This window comes from Prionailurus bengalensis, chromosome C1 (assembly GCF_016509475.1).
Source record: "Prionailurus bengalensis isolate Pbe53 chromosome C1, Fcat_Pben_1.1_paternal_pri, whole genome shotgun sequence".
NCBI classification, from domain to species: Eukaryota; Metazoa; Chordata; class Mammalia; order Carnivora; family Felidae; genus Prionailurus; species Prionailurus bengalensis.
The window spans coordinates 108,258,798-108,275,411 of record NC_057345.1 but is presented as its reverse complement, the minus strand read 5'-3'; positions in this window follow the sequence as shown (position 1 = coordinate 108,275,411).

Sequence of the window (16,614 nt, the reverse complement as noted above, 5' to 3'; positions counted from 1 at the left end):
ATTCCAGAATAAAATACTAATCTGGCTAATGCCCCACATTTTATTAAAAACTGAACCCAAAAGGGCCAGACGACCTGTTCAAGTTCATTCAGTGAGTTAAAGAAAAGAAGGAGCATGGCACCATTTCCTTCATACTTCTGGTCAAAATCATTTTATGGTCCCTCCTTTCTGACAGGGTAACGTAAAAAACTCAGCATGGCAACCAGGGCTTTCTACAATCTCACTCCAAGTTACCTTTTCCCATAGAATGAGCCCAAGTGGTCAAGGTATGGGCTCGCTTCTTGGGCTTGCCCATCTTGGAGCCTTTGCCCATGCTGTCCCTGCCCTGCTCTTAACTACTGCAATTCCACCAGCTTTTAAGACACTTAATCCAGGCTAGTTCTTCCAGAAGCCTTCTTGCTTCTTCAGACCAGAAGTCACATTTTCCTCCCCCAAGTGCCCATGAACTTTACCTGGGGCTCGTGGTTGCTCATCACTGCTCACCCCCTTCTCCCTCCCAACCCTGACTCTCCAGGCTGTGCCTCACCTGTCAGGGCTCAGGATCTCCAAGAGCACACTGAGGACACCTTTGTGTCTGAGCAAGAAGGGAAGGGCAGGAGCTACACCCGGGCAGGGCTGAGTGAACACAGGCAGCATTCCCAGTCCGGGAGGGTGGCTGCTTTTCCCTCAGCTGGGCCTGAGATATTTGTCAGACTGGAAAATCCCCATGTCTTCACACTGACTGAAACTACCCACTGTTGCAGCCCATTAGATTTCTCACAGGTTCCTTCCGTCTTCATTCCAGGCCATTCATTGCTCCCACCTTCCAGTGCCCCATCCCCATCAGTGAGAGTTGGGGAAAAACATTCTTCACCACCAAAGTTCCCTTACTACTCTTGGAGGCTTCTGTGCCCTTCTCACTGTGGAGGCCACAGCCAGGGTTGGGGGTGGCCACTCCCCTGCCTAGCCCCCACCTGTGCTCCCTGGCTCTTCCTCTGTCTCTTTGACTTCTTTCTTCCCCACTTTGTGTTTTCCTCTCTCTTTTGTATCTGTCTTCCTCCCACCTGTGCCTGTCTCTTTTTCTCCTTCTCTCATGCTGCCTCCCCTTCTCTCCTCAGTGCTTCTCATTTTCTTTCTTTGTCTGCCCTTCTACTTCTGTGTCTGCCCTGCTTTTGCCCTTTTCTCTTTTGCTTTCTCCAGCATGCAGAATATGGCAGCATGAAAGCAACAGCCAAAAGGGGTCTGAGACTGTAGACCCCTGCCATTTCACCCCACCCTGCCCCAGGGCTGCCAGGTGGCTCTGGGGAATGCACACATTTTCCAGAGCTTAGAGCCACACAGAAGCAGAGGCGGGACAGGTGTTTCTGGCTCAGCAGGTTCTGCCTGGCAGGGCTGACTAAGGGCTAGGCCTTAATTAGAAATGCTGGCTGGGAGAGAAGGGAAGGTGTTATTATCTGGGAAGAGTGGTAGGTGGGGGTGGGAGGTCCTGTGAGGTGTGGCAGGGACTTCTGAGGGACTTTCTGCAGAGGCTAGAGTAAGAAGTGCCTCCCCATGGTAGGGAGCTGGTAGTTCCTTCTCAGGGTGTCTGGGAGCCCTTTGGTACCCAAGAGTGATGCAGCTGTCTGTATGTGCGGCGAGCTGGGAAATTTCTTAACTCATCCTCCAGGCTCAGCTTGTTGAGTTCCTTCTGCTCAGAATCCATCTCTTGAGGCCCCCAAATTAGGATTCTCCTATTCGGTTCTTCTTTGGCACTCTGTTCATTGGTAATTATTTTTTACATAATTATAAATCTGTGTGTGTACCCATGTGTATATATGTTTTATATGGTCTGACTGACCCACTAAATTATGAGTTATGAGAGTGGGGACCATGTTTCCCCCATTCATGTCTGTATCTCTTCCTAGTGCATAGTAAGTGCTTGGTAAACATTTTAGACATGCAGAATTCCAAGGGGGAACAAGTGCTGTGATTGTTTAATGACTTGTCTTGGAGCAAGTGGCAAGTGTTTGGTCTGTCCTGGATGGGGTCCCTTCCACTGGCTCATCACACGGAGGGTGGGAGAGGGGGAAGGAGCCAGGGTGTGAAGATGGGGGGATCAGAAGGAAACTGACCTGGGGTCAAACCAGATCACAACAGAGCCACAGAGTGGACACCCACACATGGATAATTGAGATAGCTGAGTGCCTACTAGTATTCAGTGGTCTTTTCTTTATGCAGTTGGGCACATGATATACATGATTTCATTTAATCTTCAAGACAGCTCTGTAGGGCTCTTAGACAGCTGAGGAAACTGAGGCTGGGCTTGGAGAGATTATGTCACCTTCCTGTTTTTAATTTTTTTGATTTTTGATTTTTTTAATTTTATTTTTTAAATTTACATCCAAACTAGCATATAGTGCCACAATGATTTCAGGAGTAGATTCCTCAATGTCCCTTACCCACTTAGCCCATCCCCCCTCCCAGTAACCCTCTGTTTGTTCTCCATATTTAAGAGTCTCTTATGTTATCCCCCTCCCTGTTTTTATATTATTTTTGCTTCCCTTATGTTCATCTGTTTTTTCTCTTAAAGTCCTCATATGAGTGAAGTCATATGATATTTGTCTTTGACTGACTAATTTCGCTTAACATAATACCCTCTAGTTCCATCCATGTAGTTGTAAATGGCAAGATTTTATTCCTTTTGATTCCCAAGTAATACTCTATTGTATATATATACCACATCTTCTTTTTCCATTCATCCATCGATGGACATTTGGGTTCTTTCCATAATTTGGCTATTGTTGGTAGTGCTGCTATAAACATTTGGGTGCATGTGTCCCTTTGAAACAGCACACCTGTGTCCCATGGATAAATGCCTAGTAGTGCAATTGTTGGGTCATAGGGTAGTTCTATTTTTAGTTTTTTGAGGAACCTCCATACTGTTTTCCAGAGTGGCTGCACCAGCTTGCATTCCCACCAGCAATGCAAAAGAGATCTATGCCACCTTCGTAAAGTCACATAGCTAGTGCATGCCAGCACTGAGGTGAGTTTCTGTTCCCCAGGTTGTTCTCTAGGTGGCTCACATTCCTTTTACAATGGGTAGAAAAAATACCCAGGGATCCCTTACTCAGACAAAGTTCACTGGACCAATTACTTCCCTTGATCCAACAATGTTCTTTAATTTATAAGGTGATACCTGCAAAATCCTGTGTAAATGGTGTAGTTCTGAATCCATGTTGTAATAGTGACAGCATCAGCAAAGAAACAAACAAAGAGACTCATATACAGAGAACAAACTGGTAGTTGCCAGAGGGGAGGTTGGTGGGGGGGATGAGTGAAATAGATAAAGGGGATTAAAAGGTACAAACTTCCTGTTATAAATAAATAAGCCACAGAGAATACAGCATAAGGAATATAGTCAGTAATATTGTAATAACATGTGGTGACAGATGTTGACTACACTTACTGTGGAGAGCACTGAGTAATGTACAGATTGTTGAATCACTGTCTTGTACACCCAAAACTCATATAGCATTGCATGTCAATTATACTTCTATAAAAATAATATTAGCAATGCATTCCAAGGCTGCCTTTTGGTTACACTGTCTGTCCCACTGGCCCAGTGGATCCTTCTATCACAACTGCCTCTAACCTACTTCTTGCCCTCACCAGGCCCATTTTTCAACCTAAGTGTGGGACTCCAGTTTGTCCTGATTTAGTGTTAAAGAACTATTTCCTCATAGTTAAAATCTGTTGAAATCTTTTGGATTTTTATTTCATCATTGTCTATGAGTCATAGCTCCTTCTTCTTAAGCATTTTATTCAAATCCTTCATGGTCACCTCCCAGACATCCACAGGCGTTGAACAACCATATCCAGGCACTCCTACATACATTGCCCCATTTGACCTCTGCAAAAAGGTGCAAGGAGGGCACTGTGCTCCCATTTCCCAGATGAATAACTGAGGAGATGTGGTCAAGGACCTAGATTGAGGTCCCTCTCCCTGCACCACCATTGCCTTGTATAGAAATCTACCTTGAGGATGCTAATCATCTGCTAGTCACAAATCTCTGCTATTTGTTGCAGAAACTACAAATATGATAGCAAGTGCTATTGATCATTTACTCCCTATAATTCTACAAGTGCTAAAGGGAGACACAAATTGTGGCTAAAGTGTATGTGTGTGTGAGGTGTGCTGTGTGTGGTTTGTGGGGTGTGTGGGGGGTGGGTGTGTGGATGTGGATGTGTGTGATATGTGTGTGGTGCATATGTGTGTGTGGTGTCTGTGGTATATATGTGTGTGTGGTGTATGTAGGTGTGTGTGTGTGTGGTATATATGTGTGTATGGTGTGTGTAGTGTATGTGTGGTGTGTGTATGTGTTGTGTATATGTGTGTGTGGTATGTGTGTGGTACATATGTGTGGTGTGTGTGTGGTGTGTATATGTGTGGTGTATATGTGTGTGTGTTGTATGTGTGGTGGTGTGTGTATGATATATATGTGTTGTGTGTGTTGTATCTGTGTGGTGTGTGGTATGTGTGTGTGGAGTATGTGTGGTGTATATGTGGGTGTGTGTGGGTATGTGTGGTGTGTGTGTGTGTGTGTGGTGTGACAATGCCATTTTTCATTCCTATCAATTAGTCCATTTCATAATGGAGCACCCATAGACATTTCACTTTATATCAGTATTCTTATGAACTCCAGATATGGAATTTTTATTCTTGTTTTTTACTAAATTTAACTCCATTCTTAACTATTCTCCCTTCTTCTCTCATGTCATGAGATTCATGTATGCATCTTCTGGTATGTATTAGGTGTACATCTTCTGGTCTGGTGGCCATGGATCTGGATGTGGCCCCTTAACTCTTCAAGTTGTCTTTGGGCATTCCAGCCTGTTACTGACTCAGGCACACAGGGAATAGTGTATGTATATATAGGAAGCCAGATATGACAGGTCCAAGGACTTTCCTGAGTGATGTGTAGCTTGTGGAGGGTGGATAGAGCTTCATGATCTGTAGACTTCTGGTGTTTGAGGAAATTAAAGGTACATGGCTACTTAAAATCAGAGAATCTTGGTTTGGATTCTAGCCCAGTGAAGCCAAGAATACTTGTTGAACTCTTTTGCTTTGTTATTCTGTCAAATTTAGGTAATTTGGTAATTACCAAATTTAGGTAATTACCAACTCTGGGTTGGTATTTAAAAGGGAAAAGAGGGGCGCCTGGGTGGCGCAGTCGGTTAAGCGTCCGACTTCAGCCAGGTTACGATCTCACGGTCCGGGAGTTCGAGCCCCACGTCAGGCTCTGGGCTGATGGCTCAGAGCCTGGAGCCTGTTTCCGATTCTGTGTCTCCCTGTCTCTCTGCCCCTCCCCCATTCATGCTCTGTCTCTCTCTGTCCCAAAAATAAATAAACGTTGAAAAAAAAATTAAAAAAAAAAAAAGGGAAAAGAGGAAGAACTTGCAATGTTACAACTAAGCGGAAGTATAAAATACCACATATTCTCACGCTTGAGTAACCTAACTTATGGAAGTTTTCATCTGGAGATAGGAGGAGGGGGGATACACTAAGGAAGTGACATGAGTTGAGATAGGGTCCTACTGGTCATGGGCTGTGGTTCTCAGGGCCTTCTCTGGAATGTTCTCCCACACCCCCCTCCATTTTTTTTGCCTGGCCACTTTCTATACATTCTTTAGTTCCTGGTCTAAACATCATGTCTTCAGAGAGGAAATCTCCCCCTACCATCCACTAACCACATACTCTTTCAGAACTTGCTACTTTCCAACACTGCTTGATTTGGAACTATATCTTTTTAAAAAAATTTTTTTAATGTTTATTTATTTTTGAGAAAGAGTGAGTGAGTGAGTGCCAGTGGGGGAGGGGCAGATAGAGGGAGAGAGAGAGAAAGAGAGAGAGCAGGAGACACAGAATCCGAAGCAGGCTCCAGGCTCTTCTGAGCTGTCAGCAGAGAGCCCGACGCAGGGCTCGAATCCACGAGCTGTGAGATCATGATCTGAGCCAAAGTTGGACGCTCAACCAACAGACCCACTCAGGCGCCCCAGGAACTGTATCTTTAATTCTGCGATTTTCATTTCATAACTGTTTTCCTTACTAGACATTAGATTTATGAGGCCAGGGACCTCCCCAGTGTATCCCTAGCTCCTGAGATGGTGTCAGGTACAGTAGCACATAATGGCAGCCCAACACATATTTGTGGAACCAATGAATATCCTTGGTCTCTTCTCTGCAGCAGTGGGGTTGAATCAGGTAACCCGGGTATTTTCCAGTTATAGGGGTCCCAGTGTGTGCTCTGACTCCCTTAGAGGTTAGGGTAGAAGGTGGATGAAGAAACAAAGCAGAAGGGAGCTGGAATCCTGCCCCAGTGTGACCAGGAGAGGGTGCAGGCGGGCTGGCTTCCTGGCGGGGCCTGTGGTGGGGGGGGGAGTGCATGCAAGCCCTGGTGGGTGTGGAGTTGGAGCATCTGAGGCCAGCACATGGGTCCTGGGAGGCACAGGCACAGGGAGGAAGGGAGAATGGTAGGAGACGTGTGCAGACCTGTTGGGGCACTTGCTGCAAGGGCATATCACGGTGTATCGTGTGTTGGCATCTTGTACTTCTGGCCACAAAACTTCTTGGCACATCAGATGACCAGTGGCAAGGTGGCCTGTCCTGAGATGGAGGTCACAGAGGAGCCCTACCCGCCATCCTGATAGGTTCCCAGCACTGCCCTGGGGCAAATCTGCTTGCTTTAGTTGGCTTCTGCTTCCTGGGCCCTCACAGCCCCACATTCCACTTCCTTCTCCAGGCTTCCCTCCCCACCCTCTTACTCTCACCTTCCTGCAACCTTGCAAATATGCCTGCAACCCCGTTCCCGACGTTCTCTTCACATCAGTCTCTGGGGGGAGAGACTTCCGTTAAGGTCCAACTTCCGTTAAGGTCCAACTTTCTACACCTTCCCTTGATTTCCTGCTGCACTCCTTTGGGATGTGCCTTTTTAACTTATCACTTTACCTCCCAAATTTACATTTATAGCCAAAACATCTATTTTGAGCAAAAGTTCCAATTCTAAATCTGTGCTTTTTTCCATTTGGATATCTAATGGCATCATAAACATTCATGCCTGAAACTGAGCTCCTGATAGAGCTTCTAAAACTGCTCCTTCCAGTCTTCCCCAGCTCAGTAAAGGGAAATATCATGCTTCTAGTTGCTCAGGCCAAAGTCCTTGGGCAACCCCTTCCTTTCTCTCATTTTCTTCATCTGTCTGATTCTACCTTCAAAGTGCATTCAGCATTCAGCCACTTGTCAGCACCTCCTTTACTGCCACTCTGGTTCAGGTCACCACCATCTGTCACTTGAAATGATGCGCTGGTCTCCTAATTGATCTGCTAAATATGCTGTCCTCAGCCCTGGAACCTATTCTCAATACATAAGCCAGAGAGATCTATTGAAATCCAAGTCAGATCACAATTCTCCTCTACTCAGAACCCTCTGATGGTTTCCCATTTCGCTCAGAGTAAGAGCCCAAGTTCTTATAGGCCTCAAAGATCTTACACAAACTGGCTCCTTGTTTTGCTTCCAGCTACCTCTGCTACTACCTCTCCTCTCTTTCACTTCACTCCAGTCTTACTGGCCTCCTCCACTGCACACACACACACACACACACACGCATGCACACACACACACACACACACACTCAGTGATGCTGTTTCATCCATTTGTAATACAGTTAGATTTAAAAATCACATTATGCATTCTATTTTGGAATTTTTCTTTCCTACTAAATTATTTTTTTTAATTGCATACACTTAGGATCATTCTTGCTAACATAAAGTTCAAAGGGTTTTGACAAAGCACAAGTGCAGTATCGCACAGAATAGTTTCACTTCTCTCCAAATCCTCTCTGGTTCACCTACTTAACCCTCTCCTCAGACCCTGAACCCCTGACAACCACTGATCTTTTTACTATCTCTATAGTTTTGTCTTTTTCAAAATGCCATATAATTAGAATCATACAGTAGACAGCCCTTTCAGACTAGCTTTTTCCCCTTATCAGTATGCATTTAAGAGCCACCCAAGTCCATTTCCTTTTAACTGATGAGTAACTGATGTACCACAGGTGACGTAGCCACCTATCAAAGGGCATCTTGGTTGCTTTCGGTTTTTAGAGATTATGGATAAAACTGCTATAAGTTTTTGTCTGTACATAAGTTTTCAAATCAGTTGGATAGGTACCTAGAAGCATGACTGCTAGTTAATATGTATTTAACTGTATTTAACTTTGTGAGATTATTATCTTCCAAAAGAGTTATACTATTTTGTGTTTCCAAAGCATTCAGCAATGAATGAAAGTGTCTGTTGCTCCTCATCCTCTCCAGCTCAGTTTTTTTTTTTTCAGATTCTAGGCATCCCAATAGATATGTAGTAGTATCTCATCACTGTTTTAGTTTGCAATTCCTTAATGATAGATGGTGATCCCTTTCTGAGCTCCAGATCCATTTGTGCAATGGACTGAGCAATGACTGTCCTAGCTCTCACGTGTCCAGCAGTGAATGTACCTCGTTTCCCCCAAAGCCTTTCCAAGGTGGAAAACTCCATGGCTCTCTTTCCTCCTCCTCTTCATCCACACCAAGTATGGAAAGCAGTACTGATACTGGCTCAGGACTTATAGTTTGGAGCTGGACTGACACTGAAGCCACATCTAAGCCCCAAGGTTATTATGAGGACTGCACAAGATAATGCAGATGAAGTGCTTACAAGCAATTAGCTGTAGTCTTCTGGTTATGAGCTAAGAAATGTCTCCTGACTCTAATCTCTCCTTTCCTTTCCCATGCCTCAGTTATTTCCATCATTTCTCAGCCAAGTACTTCATTAGTCCCATTATTGCCTCTTCATTTTTCAGAGTGCTTATGATGCAACCTTTCTTAAAACAAAGAAAGCAGTCAATCAAACAAACAAAAAAGCCTGATCTGTCAGGCTCTTGTTGGGGTCTTGTTACTCATAGTATGATATGAAAACTTCTTATCTTGGGATACCGGGCATTTCATTCTCTGCTCTCAGACCTCCCTCCCTTCCTTCCTCATTCCCTTGATTCTCTCTTGTCTGAGCCAACACACCTCTTCCCTGAATATACCAGACCCATTCTCAGGTCTGCCTTTGACATGTTCCATCTCCTTGGGTGTTCCTTCCCTTGCTCCTCTGATAACCTGATGGCACTTAAAAACCCAGCACAAACATCACATCTTCTATTTATCCTTCCTCCAGCCTCTAAGACAGAGGTCCTTGATTTGAGACCTTGGAAACTCTTGCTTTTCATTCTGTGTTAGGATTTTGCCTTATTTCCCAATATCACCTGTGAAGTTGTGGGCTTTGAGGAGGGTGACATTCTGTATTATTTTGAGATGATCCTCCAGCCTATAAGGGATCAATAAACATCTGTGGCATGATTCATAAACTAATGGTATTGTTATCTATTTGCTTTCCCACTAGAAGTTGAGTTCCAGAAGGGCTAGGACCTTTGTCCATCTACCTTTGTGTCTTCACGGTCGAACCCATTCCTGAATGTGGTAGTTGCTTAATAGCTTGTGTGAGTGAGCAGGAAAGTGAGAAAATGAGCTCATGAATAAGGGCAAAAAGATGCCCTCAGGTTACAGTTGCATGGATGATCCTAGAGTGTGAGGGGCTCAGGCTGAGTTAGATCCCAGCAAAAGATCTGGGAGTCTGCTGGAGGTTCCTTGAAGCAGAATTGCCTTAGTCTGTGGGAATGTCTTCCTGGTTTTTCCTTCCAAACCCTGTCCCCCATCCATTCCTCCTCTACCATGATGGGGTTTTGCTTGATCCTAAGGTGATGTTAAAATAGACAACAAAAATAATAGAAATAAAAATAAGCTTGGTGTCTTAGATTAATCTCTTGGAACCTCAGTTTCTTCATCTGCATCTATAAGATAGTTGCTGTGGGAAATTCATTCTGTTTACAACAGTGATGGAATGACAATCCTTTTAGTAGTATGAAAATGTTGGTCTTAATTGACACATTTTGTTTCTCTTAATATTTTGGTATTTTCTTTAAAATGCAAGTGGCTTCAGAAAGCTGATGACCAAGTGGGTCTCAATAAATGCCAATGAGGAGTCCAAGATGGCTCAGCTACTAAGGGAACAGGAAAACAAGCCCATCTGACTTCAAAGCCAGTGTACTTTTTTCTAGTCTGATGTCCAGTAGAGATACAGGGGTACTCTACCACTCTCTTGCGAAACCTATGACAAAGACCAATGAGCCCTTGTCAGAAAATACCACAAGGGTACTTGTAAAGTGTTGAATGTAGGAAAACACTTGCAGGTCTAGGAAGGAAACCTCCAAACTTTGGCTCCAAATGACATAGAGAGAAGATGCAGGGCTGCTGCTTACTAGTAGGAGGCAGGAGAGTCTGTGCTCACCAGTGTGGGAGGCAGGAATCAGGAGCACTGAGTCAGGGACTCTCAAGTAGGTTGATATCATGAAGCAGTAACAATGACTTCCATCTTGATAGGGATTTATAGCTAAGAGTGCCATGGCAGTCATGTGAGATGGACTTTATTGACCTTATTTTATAGAGACTCAGATAGGTTGAGTGGTCTAAGGCCAAACAGGCTTACAAACCTTGTGTCCCCACATCCAATTATTTTACTGCACATCTTGGGCTCTTTCTGGCACATTGCACTGGTAGGTCAAACAATTTTAAACACACACACACACACACACACACACACGAATATTGTGAGACTTCCCAGCAACAGGGAAATCCCCAGCTTGAAATGCTTTCTTCAGGAGCAGAGAGAGTAAATTTTTTCAAAAACAATGATTTATTTCATTATATTTTAGGGGTTTTTGGCTTAAATTTTTCAGTTTTTAAATTTATTTAAATTTTGCTTAGCACACAGTGCAGTATTGGTTTCAGGAGTAGAATTCAGTGATTCATCCCTAATATACAACACCCAGTGTTCATCACAAGTGCCCTCCTTAATACCCATCACCCATATAGCCTATCTCCCACCTACATACCTCCATCAACCCTTAGTTTGTTTTCTATTGTTAGGAGTTTTTTGTGGTTTATTTCCTCCTCTTCTCTTTTTCCCCCTTCCCTTATGTTCATCTGTTTTGTTTCTTAAATTCCGTACATGAGTGAAATCATATATTTGTCTTTCTATGATTCACTTATTTCACTTAATACATTCTAGCTCCATCCACATAGTTGCAAATGGCAAGATTTCATTCTTTTTGATGGCTGAGTAATATTCCATTATATATATATATATATTCCATTATATGGTAAGTTTGAAAGAAACTGTCCAGGTGCTGCTGCTTCTTCTGGGTCTGGCTGCAGAATTTAGAGAAAGCTTTTGTTTATTCATTTATCAAATAAGTGCTAGTTATCTACTGAGTAGTCAAAAACTCTATGTCTTGGTCATCTTGGGCTAAATACCATAGACTGTGTGGCTTAAACAACAATTATTTTCTCATAGTTCTGGAGTCTGGCCATCCTGGAACAGGATGCCAGCAGCATTGGGTTCTACTGAGAGCCTCTTCCTGGTTTTCAGGCAGCTGCCTTCTTGCTGTGTCCTCACATAGCAAGGAGAAAGAGAACACATCTCTTCTTATAAGGGCACTAATCACATCATGAGGGTCCATTCTCATGACCTCATCTAAATCATTTGAATTTTCACTGAGATTTGGGTCTCCCAGATCACCTCACCCAGGGCTCTGGATCTGATTCTGGCCCTGAGCAGTGACCTTAGCTAAATGAGTTTAACTATTCTGGGCCTCAGTTTCTTCATTGATAAGATGGCATAATTTCCACTCTACTTCACAGGAGTAAAAAGTCAAATAGGATGCGGCCATGGAAGGTGCTTTGTAAATTGTCATTGTTGTTATTACATTGTTGTGTATCTGAAATGAGAGCTCTGGACACAGGGCAAGAGACCGAGAGAAGAGTAGCCAAAAAAGGTAAAAGCATTCCAAATGAATAGACACAGTGAAGAAAAGAAAATGACCAGAAGAGCTGAATTTGAGCTGTGTGAATGTATGTGTATATGTGTGTATATGTTCATCCTCTTTTATCCATAGTCAATGAAAATAGATTTTGCTTTCAGCAGAAAATGGAGGCAAAACAAATGGAGTCAGGGGCTGTGGCTTTAGAATTGTGTGGGGTAGAATTAGCACAATTCAGGAAAGACTTCTAAGTTAGCTTCTCCCATAAATTGAAAAACTCCAGTAGCCATGTTGCCTAAGAACCAAATTCTTGCAAAAGTTTTCCTAAAAGTCTTTAGTTCTGATTCCAAAAGTCAAGGTAGTGAGAGAGCTCAGATGTTTTTTAAAGAGGAAATTCCTGGGTTCAAAAAATGAAGCTATTTTAACCAAATAACAGGAAGATTTCTAAATGAGAATTGTCATTGCCTTGAAAGATCAGAAGAATAAAATCTTCTGAATAATGACTGTACATATTCTTCTCCAATAACCTTTCACACCCTCTCAAAATAATACAGAATCCTCTTGGGCCCTCATGTAATTCAGTAAACAAGCATTAAATAGTATTAGGCATGGTCTCTATATTTCAACTCTTCAGTAATAAAGATATTGAGGATAGGTGACAGAACTAGATTTGGAACCCGTCTCCTCCAACCACAAATCTAGGACTCCTACCTTCTTTCTACTCATCCTGATAGAAGTTGTAGGGGCCAAGGGCAGGCTGTCCCAAGATGGGCCACTTAGGCATGACGACTATTTTGAGCTGAAGGCAATCAAGACCCTGTGGGCTCAAGAGAAACTTTTGCCCCCCCCTTTAAGAGGAGAATCTAAATTGAGGGTCTTTTCCAGAATAATGGGCATTACCAGAGGTAAGTTTTATCTGAGTGACCCACCTGTATGGCAGGGCAAACATCTATTAAATATCTTCTCTTCTTTTTGTTGTCCTGTGTATTACATTCTTTCCCTTTGAAGATAAAAGTTCCCAACCCCTACCCCCTTCTGCTTAGATTACATGTATACCTTAATTTGCTTGACTGTCTTTGGAATTTCCATGACAGTATGGGATTCCCTGTACATATGCTACTAAATCTGATTTTCTTCTATGAATCTGCCTCATGTCAATTTGATTTTTAGTCCAGCTAGAGAGACTTTGAAGGGTGCAAGAATTCTTCCTCCCTGACAAAGTCATCTCATAATTTTTTGGTATTTTTAATTACTCAACCACAGGAAATATGCTTAGTGGTTCTGGGTGTGAATTTAGGCATGTTATTCTTTTAAGTATCATATTTCCTGTAAATGGAGATAATAGCTGCATCCAATAAACTTCTTTATATCTGTCAGTATGTCAGATTATATACTCTGGATGACCCTTTGAATTGAGCCAACTAAAATGCTTGCAACAGTTAAAAGGAAAACTTATCAAAGTGTAGTCCTGAACTGGTACAAAACCAAGAAACCCGCAGAATATTAAAAATCAAGTGAAAGCAGGAAATGGGAGAAATTTGAGTGCCAAAGCTAGCTTTTGCCCTAAAGGTTTCTGCTCAACCACAGAGGTACTGAGTATCTGCTTTGACAATAGCATAAATGTATCAGGGTTCTCCAGAGAAAGATAACAAGTAGGTGAGAAAGGTGGGTGAGGGGAGAAGGAGGGATATTTATCTTAAGGAATTAGCTCATGTGATTGTCAGGGCTGGCAAGTGTGAAATCTATATGACAGAAAATTCAGGCAAGATTGCTGTATGACAATCTTAAGGCAGAATCCCATCTTTCCCAAGAAATTTCAGTTTTTGCTCAATTAACTGATTTAATGAGCTCTAGGGGCCTAGGGCAGCTTGCCCCAAGAAAGGCCACAGTGGCATATTGATTATTTTGAGTTAAAGTTACCTAAGAAACAGCCAGTGCAGGAAGAACATTATGACCCTCCTTTGTCTCCAGAAAGCAGGAAATAGATCTCCCATGTGAAAAGTACCCTTTCTGTACCAGGAGGTAAACATCCTTATCATCGGAAATAGGGAATACAGGGCCAAGAAAGCTGTCTAAGTAACCTTTGTACTTTTACTAATTTACTGCCCTGGGCCCAAATCCTGTCTAGGATCTTACGATTTGAAGCTCCCAAATATAAGTTTTATTTGTACTGTCAATTCCTCAGAGATTTATGTCTTTTTGTCTAAAATGTATAAATGCTACATGAGTTGGTCATTTCTTTGGGTCTCAAGTTTATTGTTTGGTTTCCATATGCATGTAATTACACTTTGTGTGTGTTTTTTCTCTTGCTAGTTATTAAGGTAACTAATTTAATTCTTGGACTAGCTGGAAGAATCTTTAAGTATAAAGAAAAAATTTTCCTTCCCAAGAAGGCTTACCCACATTATGGAGGGTTATCTCTTGTTTTTAAAGTCAATTGATTATAGATAATGGCTATATCTACAAAATACCTTTCCAGCAACACATAGATGAGTGCTTTATGAAATGAGTAGCATGGCCAAGTAAATACTTCAAACTAACCATCATAGATCCCAAAGGACTACTCCTTCAGTATAAAGGTAAATGAAAAATAAACCGATCCTGCAGAAGAGAACAAAATATTTTATTGAAAATTGGTAGTATCAAGGAAAAAAATCCTTTCAGAACTTGTAAGTACCAGCTAGAATTCACGTGAGTTTGTGATATGAATGCATGCTATAAATGTGATTGAAAAATTGAAAGCGATTACATGTTAGGAGTCCCCCCAGGGGATTGGAAGAACTGGTATACATTCTTTCGGGGGGAGCTGTGTCGCAGACTATGAGTCTAGAGTTCTCTCTTGTCCACCAAGAGAGCAGACACAGAATTGAATACGAGACAGGCTAATGTCTATTGGGGAGACAAGAGCCCTGAGTAAGGGTCCTTTCTCCAAACTTATTAGGATCTTGAAAGTTTACATACATGATAGACGTGCAGAAAGAAACAATAAAATAGTAATCATTAACTCATATGTGAGAGATAGAGTCTGGAAGGCAAAGGCATGTGGTGTTAGAGGTTAGGGTCAAGAAAAAACAACATCTCAGGACCAAGCAGAAGGCCATTGCCTGCAGGTACTTCATCTGGTTGTCTGACTTTTCTAAGGACTAAGATAAATGGAGCATGCTACCCTGAAAACAATAAGTTACCCAAGATTCCATTACTACGTGTATATCAGCTGTTCTCTGAAGCTTTCATCCTGTTAAGACAGCTTTCTGCTTCTAGCTGTTCTGGGATGCTTTAGTCATGTGGAAGCAGTTTTTCACACTATGCTTTGTTCTACTTAGTGACTAGCCTTGGGCACTTTCTCCTTGAGGTGGCTTTCCACCCTAAGCCTTGTTAACCCATTGGTGTAAGGGGAGAGAATTCTTTTTGTTTTATTTTAAAAAATGTTTTAACGTTTATTTTTGACAGAGAGAGAGAGACAGAGCATGAGCGGGGGAGGGGCAGAGAGAGAGAGAGGGAGACACAGAATCTGAAGCAGGCTCCAGGCTCCAGGTTCTGAGCTGTCAGTACAGAGCCTCATGCAGGGTTCGAACTCACAGACCGTGAGATCATGAACTTAGCCGAAGTTGGACGCTCAACCGACTGAACCACCCAGGCACCCCTACGGATAGAGAATTCTTAAACCTATTTCCCATAGAGCTGAGCTTCAGCCTCAGTCTCAAAATATTCCTACATATTAAAGCTCCTATTAAATTGAGCATGACACAGTCAAAAAAAATCACAAGACGTAGAAAGAGACAAGATACAATGAGTAAGAATTCTTACAAAAAGTAAGAATCAGCAGAAACTAGAGACAGAAGAATTAGCTCCATAAATGGATCATATATTAAAATTGTCAGACATGGAATAAGAAATGACAATGGTTATTTATATTAAAAATAGGTTAAAAACTCTGAAAAATCAATAGGAAAAACCCTACAATTCAATAATAGAATGAGCAAAAGATAAGAATAGACAAATCACAAAAGAGGATACCTACATATCTAATAAATGTATGAAAATACCCTTAACTTTATTTTTCATCAGAGAAATGTAAATTAAAACTATAGTGAAATATTGTACACAAGTTGCATTTACTGCTTTGAATTGTAGAGAACACACACTTTTATAGTAATAGAGGGTTTACATAAAAACTTATGTCAAATGAAATAAGCCAAATATTTAGCAAGATGCAGAATATTACTTGCCCTTCTCTAGAGTTATGGAATGCATTTGTCCTTTACATTTGGGAAAAATGGTTCAGACGCTACAAGAATTGCCAAGTGGTCTGCTCTTTTACAAGTTGAATAATAAGCAGAATATTAATGCCCTTTGTTTCCAAAAACATGGTTTAAAAACAAAACAAAACAAAACATGGTTTCCATGGAAAATGTTCTAAGAAAACTACAATATAATATTCAAAATAGAATTAAGAAGAATAGAACATATTCTCTTCAGCTGAAGAATCAGGGAACTTGAAGAAAAAGAAATAGAAATTAGTCAAACTGAAATAGAAGAGGAAAATAGAATAAACAAAACAGAATAGTATTTAAGACATGTGGGGCAATATCAAATTAGCTAACAAGTGTGTAGAATGCCAGAAAAAAAAAAAAAGAACAGAAGCAGGGAAAATGGGGAAGAATAAATCTTTGAGGAGATAATATTTTAATTCATTAAA